This window comes from Balaenoptera borealis (genome assembly GCF_965194805.1).
Source record: "Balaenoptera borealis genome assembly, chromosome: 18".
In the NCBI taxonomy this organism is placed as follows: Eukaryota; Metazoa; Chordata; class Mammalia; order Artiodactyla; family Balaenopteridae; genus Balaenoptera; species Balaenoptera borealis.
The window spans coordinates 23,210,886-23,226,342 of NC_138877.1; the positions used below are offsets into that span (position 1 = coordinate 23,210,886).

At 39.8% G+C, this 15,457-nt stretch overlaps 1 long non-coding RNA gene across 1 annotated transcript; it reads left to right on the forward strand.

Moving 5' to 3' along the window:
• Positions 1–3,104: 3,104 nt before the first annotated feature.
• Positions 3,105–14,714, forward strand: LOC309615750. The gene is made up of 2 exons (XR_014237046.1): positions 3,105–3,195; positions 3,535–14,714. It is a non-coding gene; the product is annotated as an uncharacterized lncRNA (long non-coding RNA).
• The last annotated feature ends 743 nt before the right edge of the window (positions 14,715–15,457 follow it).

Consider the following 15,457-nt stretch of genomic DNA (forward strand, 5'->3'; position numbering starts at 1 on the left):
TATTTCTTCCCCAAGGGAACTTGTTTATGACCAGTAAATAATCGAATTGCTTAATTGGTCTATTCACTTAAAACAATACCGTTCTCAGCATGTTGCCAGCATTTTTATCTGCATTATTAAATTCTTTTAGATTGTAAATCCCAAAGCAGTAGCTTTCAGTTCTGGTGTCATAAGCCATTGGTGTTTGATCGTCTTGTAAGAGAAAAGAAAAAAACCACAAAAAAAAACCTCATGGGGTGGGATGTGGGTGGGATTGAGCATAACTCACAGCCTGCCCTACGGGTGCCTGGAGCTGGAAAGCATCTTGGACGCCCATGGGAGCGCGTCCCTCATGCAAATGTCCTCTGTCAAGTGTGACCCTTCAGAACAAAGGTTGAGGCCCAGATCCTGTATGGCTCGAGGTCACGTTGATCCAGATGATTCTTCCCAGCTAGGATGGTGACACTACAAGAGGGCATCTCATAAAGGCCCCCTGATGGTGATAACAACAATAATAATGGCCACGAAGCTGGTGGTGTTGATGATAATGTGTCTTTGTTCTCAAGTGGTTCCCAATTTACTCTATGTCACCTCTTCTTAGCCTACACCCAGAAAAGCTGAAAAGTTGGAAAGCCAAAACTCCTTCCTCCCAGCAAGTGCAATGAAAGGTAACGGGTAAGACGTACCAACTCTTCTCCTCTGCCTGATACACCTGTGGGCCCGGATGAAGGTAAGTGTTGCTCTCCCATGTATGAAGCCCCTCCAGTGCCCATCAGTATAAGGTCCAAGTTCAACGCAGCTAGAAAAGAATAACAGGTCTTGTCTGTGTGGCAGACACTTTGCATCGCCTCCCAACAGCCAGTCTCACCCCCACTCCTTGTGATGTTTACTCTGCACCCACGTGCTCAAGGAAGGTAGCTCCCCTCCCCCCCTCCCCATCTCTGAGGGGTGGAACATATGAGTCAAAGGCAATCACAGTGGTCTTCTCTTTAACAGTGATTGGCTTAGGCACTGGCACCTTGACGCAGTCCTGAGGATTAGTCTGGGAAAGCTTTTCCTCATTGATTAAAAATAAAAAGATGCACAGGAGCGCACATTTCTCTCCTTTGCTGGACATCTTCATACCCGCAGGTGATATCTGGAACGGCTGTAGCCCCTTGGGACGGAGAGGGGAGACCCTGGCCACACACTGGGAGGTTGAGATGCTGAATCACAAAGAAGGAAAGCACCTGGGTCCTTGATGCCATCGTGGCGCCACTGTATTCAGCAAACCTGGAACTGCCATCTCTCTGGAGTTCTGTAAGATAATAAGCTTGCTATTGTTTAAACCACTTTAAGGAAGGTAGGACTTCTATTGCGCGTGTGGGCAAAGGCGTTCTCACAGACACACCCTTTAGAGGAGCATTCAGCCTTGTGATCTGCCAGCCAGGCATAGAGGCCACGGAGTTGATAAACGAACCAAAGGAGCACGCCCATAAGTTGTCCCAGTCACCTTGATTCAGTTGCTGGTTTAAAAAAATCATTGAAAACTGTAATTTTTCAGCCTTCTGAAATATCCATTCATTCACTCATTCAGTGACTATTCAGTTAGCGTTTACTACGGTCTTGCTGGGAAGGACACAAAGAAATGGAGTATCTAGCAGTGACTTAGTTCTCAAGCATTCACCAAAAGCTTCACAGGCACAATTTGATGGCCACAAGAACTCAGTGAAATCAGTATTAGCATTTCCATTTTACCGATGACTGATCTGAGGTTCAAAAAAAGGTTGTCCAAATGTCCATAACCTGACTCCAAGTTCAGGGTTCTTTCCACCAAAGCGTGAATTGTATCTTGCCCTTGTACCTTGCTTTTAGATCTAAAATCCGGGAGATGAGGTATCCATACATTTAGAATGAAAAAACAAGATTTAGATAGCGATGCAAAATAGCTATTTGGGAAATATTACAGGGTAGTAAGTGGTTAAATGCCTAATACGTAGGGCAAAGAGCAAGCATCACAGAGGAGGAACTTATCATTCTTGATGCAGAAGCAGAGTGTATGTTTATTGCAAATGGAAAATAATCTTTACCACACAGGGGCTAACAGCCTGTATTTGGAATCTGATTTAATCATATAAAAACTATTGTTAACTTCAAATAAACAAAAAAATGCATTAACCAAATCCATGTTTCTTATCAGATCTGTGCTACCTACTTTTGGCACCTGTAAATAATTAATTCTAAGCTTGAAAAGATCTGATAAAACAACTTCATTTGAAAAGCAATCATGTGTAGTTGTTGAGACTATTAGAGGAAAAAGATTTAAGGTAGTCTCAATTTGCTCCAATAGCAACTGAAGTGAAGGAAATGGATTAACAATAGATTCTTACCTTTACTAAATCACAGAATTAATAACATGTACTCAAGCCCTTTAAAACTGTCTGATTCAGTAGCCAGTAGCCACTAGATGCAACTATTTAAATTTTAATTAATTAGAAATTAAATAAAACTTTAAAATTTAGTTTCTCAGTTGCACTAGCCACATTTGACATGCTCAGTAGCTGTATAATAGGTGATCGGCTACCATATTGGACAGTGCAAATATAGAACATGTTCATATTTGCAGAAAGGCCTGCTGGACACTGCTGCTCTAGACTGGCAAATGATAGATTGTGATGGAGAATTTAAATTATTTTTTAAAAGAAAAAGGGGAAATATTGAGTTCTTATTATAATACTTTTGCCTTGTTTTGTATAATGATAACATCAGAGTTGCTCTGCTCATTCATTATAAAAGAAATATTTGCACTTTGCTAGGCACTGTGTAATTACACAATTTCAGTTCTGCTAGGGATGGGCAGTTGTTTCTCCCAGAACCTAGCACCTAGCACTGTGCAGGAAAATAGTCCTACTCAAGAATTGTTTATTGACGGAACAATGCAGATCTTCAAACATCTTCCTCTGCCTTTGTACAGGTCAGGAATGAGACTAGCAACTCCATTGCTGAAGATAAGGTAACTTCTTAGTTGCCCACCCAATATCTCTTCCCTTCTTCTTTTCTGCAGATAGAATTCCAGTTTTATTCAGGTCAGTAATGTCCCCAGCCAGGGAGATGGATCAAGACTTTTCTATGCCCACACAACAATTTTATCCCAGCTTTCCCATCCTTTGTTTCATCTAGTATGGCCATATAATCCAGATTTGGCCAGTGAGATCTAGGTAGAAATTAGTGTGTGGCGTTTCTATAAAACCTGATAAAAGGAAATCGACTTGGCTGCACCACCCGCTCTGTTCCCTTCTTCCTGCTTTGAAGGTGAATGTGTTATCTGGAGACGCCACAGGCATCTCGCAACTATGAGGAGATACGTATAAGAGAAAAACTAAGAGAAGTGCAGACAGCAACTTTGTTGAGCTGCTAAGCGAAGGCCTAAACTGTCTTTCACCATACTTCTTATGTAGAAAAAAAAGAAATGCCCATTCATTTGAGCCACCTTTAACTAAGTGTTCTGTTACTTGCAGCTAAAAGCAATCCTAATGTATACAGAGCATCATGGCACATAGTATTTTGTGCAGAGAGACTATCTACTCCTTCATGACGCAATCACTTACCTGATAAGATTCTACATTTGAAGTGGCCATTATAATGCATGGTTCAGACCTCCTGCTCCAGGGAGCATAATTGACTGATGGCTCCAGGTGCTGCCTTTCTGGACCCACCCCCGAGCTCATGCAAGGCTATCCTTCCTATGGGACACTCTGAGTCTATGACCGAGTATGGCAGGGAAACGAACGCAGGCCCATTCCTGCAAGATGAAGGCCTCCTTCAACAGGCAACTTTGGCCTGAGGACTCCCCATTGGCCTGGCTGAAACTTTCTTAGAATTATCCAGCATCTGAGAGTCTTCCTCTCCAAGCCTCCTTCCTTGCTGCTCTTTTTCACAAGCTCCAGATTTGCAACATGGTCTGAAAGCTCTTCTTGTCAATTCTTTCTCCCTCCCCTTTATCCGTCATAGCCATTTCTCCTAATAAATCTCTTGTGTATCTAATTCCCTCTTGAAGTCTCCTTCTTAAAGGACCCAATCTAAACCCAATCTAATCTTGGCTAAATGAATTAGGAACATAATCTAACCTGGGAAGCTAGAAGAGGTTCAGCCTGATTGAAGCACGAAGCGAAAAGGCTGGAGAGGTTAAGAAGACTTGAAAGCTACATTCAAACCATTGGTTTATCAACCTCTCTCTGCTTTCCTACTTTTAAAATTCCTGCAATTTTTTTTTTTTTAATAGTGTAAACCACTCACTCAGGATCATTTCCTAGAATCCACTCCTATCCTTCTGGACAATTCCTTTCAGCACCAGTTTGGTAGCTTGTCTCAAGATGGCCACCATCAATTCTTTCCTCCATATAAGCTCATACCATTTCCTCATCAAGAGATGGAATCTCTTCCTACCTTCCCCTTGAATCTGGGATGGCTTTAGTGACTTGCTGGACCAGTAGAATATGGCAGAAGTGACACCCTGTGACTTTCAAGACTCAGTCATGAGAAATCTTGTGGCTTCTGCCTATACTAATAGGCATATTCTCTCATGGAACTCTCTCTCTTTAGAGGAAACCAGTGACTGTGTAAGAACTGCAACTAACCTTGAGACTACCTGTCGGGGGAGAGAGAGAGAGAGGCATGCTGGCCAGACTTCAACTGTTCTAGCCACCCCAGCCCAGCACTGAACCTGAGTCAAGGAGCCATCTTGGACTTTCCACTCCCATCAGATGCCCCAAAGAGAAGAAAAGAGGCTCCAGACATACAGCCCCAGGAGAGATATCCTAGCCATCTCCAACCATTTATTCCACTCCAGCTGAAGTCTCAGATTTCATGGAGCAGAGACAAGCATTCCCACTGTGCCCCACTCATATTCCTGACTCACCAAATCATGAGCATAATAAAAAAGGTTGGTGTTTTATGCCACTAACTTTCAGGATGGTTTGTTATGCAACAAAAGATAACTGGAATATCCTTGGGATCCCTCACATCCATAAGACTAAGCCGTTTTAAACAATGGCTTCTCAGAACTTCATTTTAGTTCTTTGAACTCTATCATCATATTGAGCTAATTCTCCACAGTCTTTATCATCCTCCTGCTAGACTTCCTGTCTTCCTCACTGAATCCAGTATCATATGGTACAGTTATGGAGGTCGTGCACTGCACAAAGGTGTCAGGCCAAGGAGTTGAGTGATGGCTGAAAAAGATGTCTTTACGTTTACGTAAATCTGTTATATAGCTTAGTGGCTGTCATGACTGGGACAGTCAGTCCCCCCAATTTTTCAGTCCTTCAGTTCTCTTTGCTATTATTGGATTGCCTGTTCAATGTAATCCAATGCTACCTTCACCCCATTTTCATTTTTTTGCATCTTTGATGTCTTGAAGTACTCATTGTGCCTGTCGCAAGTCTTGGGCCACTTCCTTCCTCTTCCGCTATTAATAAACTCTTTTTTTTCTCTCTCTCAGCAGAAATACCTTATTTCCCTAATTGTATACAATATTTGCCTATTTAAAAAATTTAAACTATACATAAAAGTTACACTATACATAAAAGTATAAAGAAGAAAGCAAAAAACCTGAAATCCCATCCCTGAGATATCTATAATTAACATTTTTGGTGACTTTTTTTTATATGTTTGTACATATACACAGGATTTTCTGGATAATTCTATCTGCTTCCTCCAGTTCTTTCCCCAGATGGTAAATGAAGAACCTTTGCCTGGATGCTTACACTGCTTGGCAATGTTTTAAAATCTGTCTCATTTCCTTTCTACTGCATCTGGTAAGTTGACATCTTTTCAGTTATCCTCAGGCTCTACCCACTTTGCTGCAAAGAGTGAGTCCCTCCTCAACTCCCTGTCACCTCAGTGGACTTCTGTCATGGCCCATGCATCAAAAAAGGATGAAGAGGGACTTCCATGGCGCGGTTAAGACTCTGTGCTTCCACTGCAGGGGGAGAGACTATGGTTAAGACTCTGGGTTTCTGGGACTACCCTGGTGGCGCAGTGGTTAAGAGTCCGCCTGCCAATGCAGGGGGCATGGGTTCGAGCCCTGGTCCGGGAAGATCCCACATGCCGCGGAGCAACTAAGCCCGTGCGCCACAACTACTGAGCCTGCTCTCTAGAGCCCACGTGATACAACTACTGAAGCCTGTGCGCTTAGAGCCTGTGCTCAGCAACAAGAGAAGCCACCGCTCCCCGCAACTAGAGAAAGCCCTCACACGGGAACAAAGACCCAACACAGCCAATAAATAAATAAATAAAGACTCTGCACTTCCACTGCAGGGGGAAAGACTGGTTAAAACTGCTGTAACCTAAGTGTCCATCAACAGATGAATGGATAAAGAAGATGTGGCACATATATACAATGGAATATTACTCAGCCATAAAAAGAAATGAAATTGAGTTATTTGTAGTGAGGTGGATGGACCTAGAGTCTGTCATACAGAGTGAAGTAAGTCAGAAAGAGAAAAACAAATACCGCATGCTAACACATATATATGTAATCTAAAAATAAGAAAATGGTTCTGAAGAACCTAGGGTCAGGACAGGAATAAAGACGCAGACATAGAGAATAGACTTGAGGACATGGGGAGGGGGAAGGGTAAGCTGGAACGAAGTGAGAGAGTGGCATGGACATATATACACTACCAAATGTACAATAGATAGCTAGTGGGAAGCAGCCGCATAGCACAGGGAGCTCAGCTCGGTGCTTTGTGACCACCTAGAGGGGTGGGATAGGGAGGGTGGGAGGGAGATGCAAGACGGAGGGGATATGGGGATATATGTATACGTATAGCTGATTCACTTTGTTATACAGCAGAAACTAACACACCATTGTAAAGCAATTTTACTCCAATAAAGTGTTATTAAAAAAAGAAAAAAAGAAGAAGATTTGGGCATTACATTTTCTAATTCTTTTTTTATATTGAATGTGTGTCCAGAATACTTGCTTAATGATCTTATACATTCTCATAGTTTGTAAATTTTCTTGGGTTTCCTATGCAGACAATCATATTGTCCCTGAAAAATTAGATTTTTATTTCCTTTCTCTATCCAAATATATTTTACTTCTTTTTATAATTTATTTATATTAGCTAGTCCCTCCAAGCAATGAATTAGAAGTAATGATAGTAAGCATTCCTGTCTTCGTCCTGACTTAGTAAATAAAAAGCTTCTAATGTCTCACCGTTAGGTATAATATTTACTAGAGTTTTAGTGAATATCACTTTGTTAGGTTAAGGAATTTTCTTTCTATTCCCATTTTGATTATAGTTTTATTTTAACGTTAATATATGTTGGATTTTTCTGTATCTATTGATGTGTTTATGTTTCTTTCACCTTTAATTTCTCATGAGAAATTACATTAATGTATATTGTCTAGTATTAAAACTTGGGTGGACCCAACTTAATGGCAATCTATAATTTTTTTCTCTCTAATAGCCTTTTTTAAATAGTTGAGAAATTTTGTCTCTTTTTCTATTTTTGGAACATTTTACATAAATTTGGGATTATCCATATTTAAAGCATCAGTAGAATTATTTTTAACTGCCTAGGTCTGTAATTTGAGGGAGGATATATGGATAGAATATATTTTTAAATAGTGATCAAATATGCATAATAGTTGTAAGTGTAATCATATCTTTAATTCGTTTGCGAGTCAGCCTGGCAAGTTATATTCTTTTGGTAAATTGTTTATGCAAGTCTTCAAATTTATAAATTTATAAGTAAATTTATAAGCATTCCAAATTTAAAGTTTTCCTAGCATTATATTTTAGTTTAAAAAAAACTCTAAAAAAATAAAAAACTGTGCACTTCCACCACAGGGGACCTGGGTTCGATCCCTGGTCAGAGAACTAAGACCCTGCATGCCATGTGGTGTGGCCAAAAAAAAAAAAAAAAGAGGATGAAGAGGGGCAAAGAGAAAGGAAGCAAGTCGGGGCTACCTTGGGATGGACAGTTGGACAGTTGACAAGCTTAGGAGACAGAAGCTGGGAAGGCAAAGCATAGCAGGCCAGGATGGCGTGTTCACTGAGCAAGGCCAAGTCCAGATGCAAGAGCCAAAAAGTAAGATTGCAATGGAAGCAAAAGAAAGGCCTTAGAGAAAGTCTGTTAGACACCTGAGTATGACTCCTGTTAACAGGGCTTTATTACAGCCAACTCCGGGTGCTAAAGTACTTAAAGGTATAAGTGTCACTCCTCACAGGCTGAAGTTCTGGCTCTTGAGAACTGACTCCCTGTGCGTCCCTGGCCAGTTGGTCCACTCACTCCCCTTGCCTGACTGTGAGCCTTGGAAGCAGCTCATGCCTGCATGAAGGCTAAGCTGGTACCAGTCTTTGTATGATGGCTTGTCTGTGGAACTTCTCTTCCAGGCTGGAGTTGGCCAGGGCCCAGCTCTGCCCTGCTGAGTTGTTGCCTCAAAACATTTTTCTTCATATTCCTAAAACCCTTGCCAAGCTCTGGCAAAAAATATTACGTTTATTACCACAAGCCAGGTTATAAGGTGGGAAAGCATCCTATGTTTTGATGCTGCTGTATAGAAACGAGAGGAAAAAGTCCTTCAGTGTCCTGGTAAGGTTTGAGTGGCTGCTGGGATGAATAAAGAGGGGAGAGTTGTCTGCTGTGGGCAGTAGGGGAGGGGACCTGACGTTCCAGTGGCTTCTTACTTGGACCTTCAAGCAATCGGCTGGTTTTCAGCTGCATGTTCATCGTCAATGCCCAAGGTCCCTGTGAGTCCAATTCCTAAGCATTTCAGAGATTTTATGGCATAAATCAGGTCACTTCTAGACTTCTCTCACTGCCGGTTTTGGATTCAGTTTTCACAAGTCTCCTGTGTCAGTTATGGCTCATTCATCTGCTTTACAGTTTTCAAAATGTTGATGATGTTTGTCTTCATGGGCATAAGCCTATCTTTTAGATTTATTTATTTTTAACCTTTTACTGTCATTTTGGGGGTTGGGGAAAGAAACTGAAGTAAAGTACACTCAATCCATCATCTTCAACCAGAAATTAATATGAGAGTATTTGCCAAGGAGAGCAACATGGTGAAAACATTATTTTAGGAAGTTCAGATCATCTGTAAAATGCAGGATAAATTAGACGGGCAGAAACTTAAGTCACGGAGCCAGGAGGGCACACAAAAATCCAAAAGGGAGAAAGTTAAAGGTCTGAAATATGGTTATGGCAAAGAGAATGAAAAGAAAGAGCAAAACCTTTGAAAAAGGGGAAAGGAAGGAATTTGTTGGCCAATTGACTAAAAGGAAGAAAGAGGAGTCCATGTGCTTAGGACAGAATGACTGAAAGAATCCTAGGAATTTATGAGAAGTAATAAAGAAGAAGCAGAAAGAGGTTTGGGGGGCAGTTCATGGCTTCTGCTTTTATAATGATGAGTGTTAAGAATGAGGGGAAAGTAGGTTACTTTCTTAGGGCAACCAAAATATAACAGAAATTCTACCAAAACTCATCAAAGTTTTTATTTAATTTACAGGGAAATCTATTTTTAAAAGATATTTAGAATATATATTCAAGAACTTCTAAGTGTAACATTGGAAGTGAATGGCCTTGGAGGTTCAGGAGGTAATGTCTTTTCTCTCCCCATATGAAGGTCATAACTTTTTAGGAAAAGGTTTTTTATTCTCTGGAGAGAGTAAATCAGAGGGTTTCTGATTTAGGAGTTACCAGGCACAGCTTAAGTTTTGAGGTACCAAAACTTAAAACAGGGGATTAAGAAAAATCCTGCAGCCTTTTTATCCCACTGGTAGCCAAGCTGCCTTTTTAGTCAAGAGACCATGAGTCTTTTTAAAGAAATCTGACTAGGCCAAGAGGAAAAGCCTAAATATACAGACAACAGGGGCTCCCTGTGCCAGTCAAGGATCTCCACAGAAACACAGAATCAATAGAATATATGTGTATTCACATTAAGAGATTTCTTTTAAGGAAATACCTCATGCAGTTATGGGGCCCAGAAAGCCCAACATCTATAGGGCAGGCCAAAAGCCTGGAAACTGAGGCAGGATTTCTCTGTTACAGTCTTAAGGAAGAATCACTTTTCTCTGGGAAACCTTGTTTTTTGCTCTTAAGGCCTCCAACTGATTGGATGAGGTCCATCCACATGATTGAGATTAATCTTCTTTAAAGTCAATTGATTGTAGATGTTAATCACATCTACAAAATACCTTCACATCAATGTCTAGAGTTGTGTTTGATCAAACAACTAGGCACCATAGCCTAGCCAAGCTGACACATAAAATTCGGTCCTCACACTCCCCAAAGAAACTGCCCAACCAGATCACCCCAACACTAAAGCCCACCATCAACAAGGCCCACCCATGGCACAGACCTCTGAGTCCCCTTATTAAGTGCCCCATGCTAAAGAAATAATAGTCAACCAAGAATCAACAGACATCTGAGCAAAGTCACTTTGTGGAAACAAAAACAATTCAGGGAGAAGAAAACAAAACAAAAACAAACACAAACAAAAGCAAAAACAAAAAGCCAAACCACCATTAATATCTCTGGGGGAGATAAGAGAAGACAATTCAATCCTGAAACAAGAAAGAAACTACTGGAGAAAAAAAGACTTCAGAGAACAAAAAGGAGCTCCTGGAAATTATAAAAATTATAACATAAATGAAAAACTTGGTAAGAGGGTTATAAGATAAAGGTAAAGAAATCTCCAAGAAAGTAAAACAAAATGACAAAGAGACAGAAAACAGACAAGAAAAAAAAAAAAAGGAGAGGGAGAGAGAAATCAGTTTGGGGGGATTGACATCTAAATGAGGTTTCAGAAAGAGAGAACAGAGAAAATGGAGGAGGACAAATTATCAAAGAAATAATTCAAAAAAGTTTCTCAACATTAAAGGTCATAAGTTTCTAGATTGAAAAGTTTTACCAAGTTCCCAGCCTAGTGGTTAAATCTATATCCACACCAAGCCACCTCATCATGAAATTTAAGAAAACAAGGAGAATAAAGCGTGGGTGAGGAGGAGGGACAGATTACATACACATGATCAAGAATCAGACCGACTTTGGACTTCTTAACAGCATCAGCAGAGGGCAACGGAACACGCCTTCAAAACTCTAACAAAAAAATAATATTTTAACCCAGAATTCTATTACCAACCCAACCTAGTAAATTTAAGGGTAGAAGAATGATCTTTTCAAAAATGAAAGTTCTCCAAAAATTCACTTCCCAACCACTTTTTCTCAGCAAGGAGTGAAGGGTATCTTCCTCCCCAAAAAAGGAGTAAACAAAGAAAGAAGAGGACATGAAATTCAGGAATCAAGGGATCTAAGGAAAGAGAGAGGGAAAAAGAATACTCAGCAGAATGTTGAGGGGAGATCCAGGACACAGCTGCCCTAGACAGAGAGAGTAGTCAGTCCAAACTGAATAAGGTCAGAGGATTCTGGGAGAGATGTCTCCAAGGATAAGAATTTGATGGGGCACCTGTCATGTTTGAACATATTAAGAGGAGAGTTACATCACTTGGGAACGGTTCGGAGATAGAAAACTAAGCAATAAAAACAAAAACAAACCAAGAAATTATCAAATCCAGGAAAAGCAAAAGGTTATTGAAGAAAGGAAAAGTAATAATGTCAGTTAGAACTACTTGGCTCAATTATAAATGGTATTTACCTAGTTAAAATAATGTCAATATTAAATATTGTTTAATAAAATTAACATATTTGCGGGGCAGGCAGAGAAGTGGAGAAAGAGCTAAATCCTTATCTTGTCTAATAAATAGAAATGGATAATATGAAATACTGAAAAATCAAGAAATAGTAGTTACTTCAGTAGCAGTCTAGTAATGTTATTTACAGATTTAGAGGTAAATAGATTTAACAAAAAAAAAAAAAGAGTTAAAAGGGCTTGTCTCTGGGAGGAAAAAATTAATGGTGGAGACAGGGAGAGGATTGTTGTTTTTCCTAATAAGCTTTGTAGAACTGTTTGATCCTTCTTGTATATACACAATTTTAATGAAAACAAAAACTAGAAAAAAACTTCCCAAATAGCATAAAACCCAAACTCCTGGCAGTCTAAGAGTCAAACTTACGGAGTCAGAGTCCTGGGTTCCAATACCAGCTTTGCCACTTACCAACTATGTAACCTTGGGCAAGTTTTCTAAGTTCTCCAAACTGTGAAAAGGGGATAAATAATAGTTCTCATGGTAACGGTGCATACTGACTGATTCACAGCCCTGGCTTGTGAAGAATGAATGAAATAACCCATGTGAAGTCTGAGCGCTATGCTTGCTACACTTAGTGTTGTATAAACTTTTGCTGATTTTTTTTTTTTTTTGGCCATTATCAGGCTGACGTTCAAAGGCTCTTTGTCATCTCTCCCATCTGCATTTCCAACCTCAAGTTCTCTCACTCTTCTAGATAAACTCTAAGTTTGGCTGGGCAGTGTTCATTCTTCCTGAAATACACTGCCCTCCTTCCTGCCTGCTCGCTGCTCGTGCAATTATTTATTTTCCTATTCCCCAACCTATTGTGGTTGAAATAACAATGGCAATGAAATGTGTTACACCCTGTAGATAACTGGACGATGTCTGCATTGATAGAATCTAAATTCAAGATGTAAATATTTCCTCTAGGGGCTAAAAGCTGAAAGGAGGAGTTCCATTTTTGTTCAAGACATGTTAATCTTGTCATTGCTCAAGGTTGCCATGGTTCCTGTTTGGCGCTTCCAGGACTTAAGCTTGTGCCACTACATCTGAACAAGTATAAATAACCCTATTCGACTGAGACAGGGAGACAGGCAGGGTGAGATTCTTGTGAGATAGGTCAATACTGTAATTAGAAATATAAGCCAGGATTTTTGTGTCTCGGTTACAAACTGATCCTGGCTGCCCCTGACAATGCATATTTCCAGCTTCATGTTTTCCTGGAGACCAGGGAGCAATTTACTTTGTAAACCAGAGAGATACTCTTTTCCCTTTCCTGGGGCAAAATTTAAATGGAAAAAACCCCCCATAGTAACCATTTGCTTATAGTTTTTAAAAATAAAGGCTTCAATTGTGTAATTTGTTAGAGCCAATTATTTTATTAAAGAGAGAGACTTCATTACAATATAAAAATAAGTTCTAGCCTAAAAAATAAAGATTGAGCCAATGAAAATAAAGCTAATTAACTTTGGCAAATCATACTCTTCCGTCAACTTCACAATCATTTTCAAGTGCACAGTCATAGGTAGAACAGTTCCTTGAACAGAAATGAAAATCGTGTTTTTATGAGACTCACTAACCTATCTCTGATGACATTTATGTACTTTCTTAGAGACTTTTGGTGTCTGGTGTATATAGGAAGTAAATAGTAATATAGGAATGGTGTTAATTGCTTTTCATTGCTTTAAATGGTCACAAGATTTCAAATTTTGATTGCATAAATCATTTTATGAAACTTTCTTTTGAAGATTTAAAGAAGAGGCACAAAATTATCTTCCTTCTAACCATCATTGTAAATTGAATTCAAATAGACTATCCAGCATCTTATGCAAATTCACCAGCATTTCATCATTTATTATCTTCGCCAACAATATTTTGTTCGTATTTGCTGACACTTTATCAATGTCCCTAAGGCATATAAGGATAAATCAGTTGCTATAAGGTGTACATTTGTATGGACTAGGAATATTCTCTTTCCTCAGAGGGTAAATAATTCGTGAAGGGTTGTTTCATGCGAACTGTATTAGGTTTTTAGGTAAGAAAGTGAGAGATGAGAATATTTTCATGCAAAATAGAAAATTTGAAACCCTCAGGTTAGGTTTTGAAAACTCTTATTCCCTTAGCTTTAAGGAGGGATAAAGTAGAAGACATTTAGGTGAGCAAAGACCTCCAAAATGTACACTTTAGTTTCACCTTCTCTGTGCCGTTCCTATGCTTTATCTACTAAGCCAAATACTATTGCTTAGGACACCCAAGGAACAATTAGAGCACCGTTCAATCTCTATTTTAGATAATTTCTTATAAACTGAGTATTAACCCATGATTACCCTTTATTTCTAATTACTTTCTTGCTTATTAATATCTTTGTTAATTTAAACATATGTGCCTGCTTAAATCTCATGAAAACCAAGTCTTAGATAATAGACAAGATATGTTGCCAATGCAAAGTTGCCAACTACAGGTTGGAACTGTTCTTAAAACAAGAAGGTCAAATCCAAAAAAGGACCCATGAACCAAGTTTCCAGGACCCTCTGGTATGCACTGGATACCAATGACTAAACATGAAAGTAATACCGATCTCTTTTTATTTTATTTTTTTATACAGCAGGTTCTTATTAGTTATCTATTTTATACATATTAGTGGATACATGTCAATCCCAATCTCCCAATTCATCCCACCACCACCACCACCCCTGCCACTTTCCCCCCTTGGTGTCCATACGTTTGTTCTCTACATCTGTGTCTTTATTTCTGCCCTGCAAACCGGTTCATCTGTACCATTTTTCTCGATCCCACATAGATGCCTTAATATACGATATTTGTTTTTCTCTTTCTGACTTACTTCACTCTGTATGACAGCCTCTAGGTCCATCCACGTCTCTACAAATGACCCAATTTCATTCCTTTTTATGGCTGAGTAATATTCCATTGTATATATGTACTACATCTGCTTTATCCATTCGTCTTTTGATGGTCATTTAGATTGCTTCCATGTCCTGGCTATTGTAAATAGTGCTGCAATGACCACTGGGGTGCATGTATCTTTTTTTTTTTATTTTTATAAATTTATTTATTTATTTATATTTATTTTTTGGCTGTGTTGGGTCCTCGTTTCTGCACGAGGGCTTTCTCTAGTTGCTGCGAGCAGGGACCACTCTTCATCGCGGTGCGTGGGCCTCTCACCGTCGTGACCTCCCTTGTTGCGGAGCACAGGCTCCAGACGCACAGGCTCAGTGGTTGTGGCTCATGGGCCCAGTCGCTCTGCGGCATGTGGGATCCTCCCAGACCAGGGCTCGAACTCGTGTCCCCTGCACTGGCAGGCAGATTCTCAACCACTGCGCCACCAGGGAAGCCCTCTTTTTGAATTACGGTTTTCTCTGGGTATATGCTCAGTAGTGGGATTGCTGGGTCATATGGTAACTCTATTTTTAGTTTTTTAAGGAACCTCCATACTGTTCTCCATAGTGGCTGTATCAATTTACATTCCCACCAACAGTGCAAGAGGGTTCCCTTTTCTCCACACCCTCTCTAGCATTTGCTGTTTGTAGATTTTCTGATGATGCCCATTCTAACTGGTGTGAGGTGATACCTCATTGTAGTTTTGATTTGCATTTCTCTAATAATTAGTGATGTTGAGCAGCTTTTCATGTGCTTCTTGGCCATCTGTATGGCTTCTTTGGAGAAACGTCTATTTAGGTCTTCTGCCCATTTTTTGATTGGGTTGTTTGTTTTTTTAATATTGAGCTGCATGAGCTGTTTATGTATTTTGGAGATTAATCCTTTGTCCATTGATTCGTTTG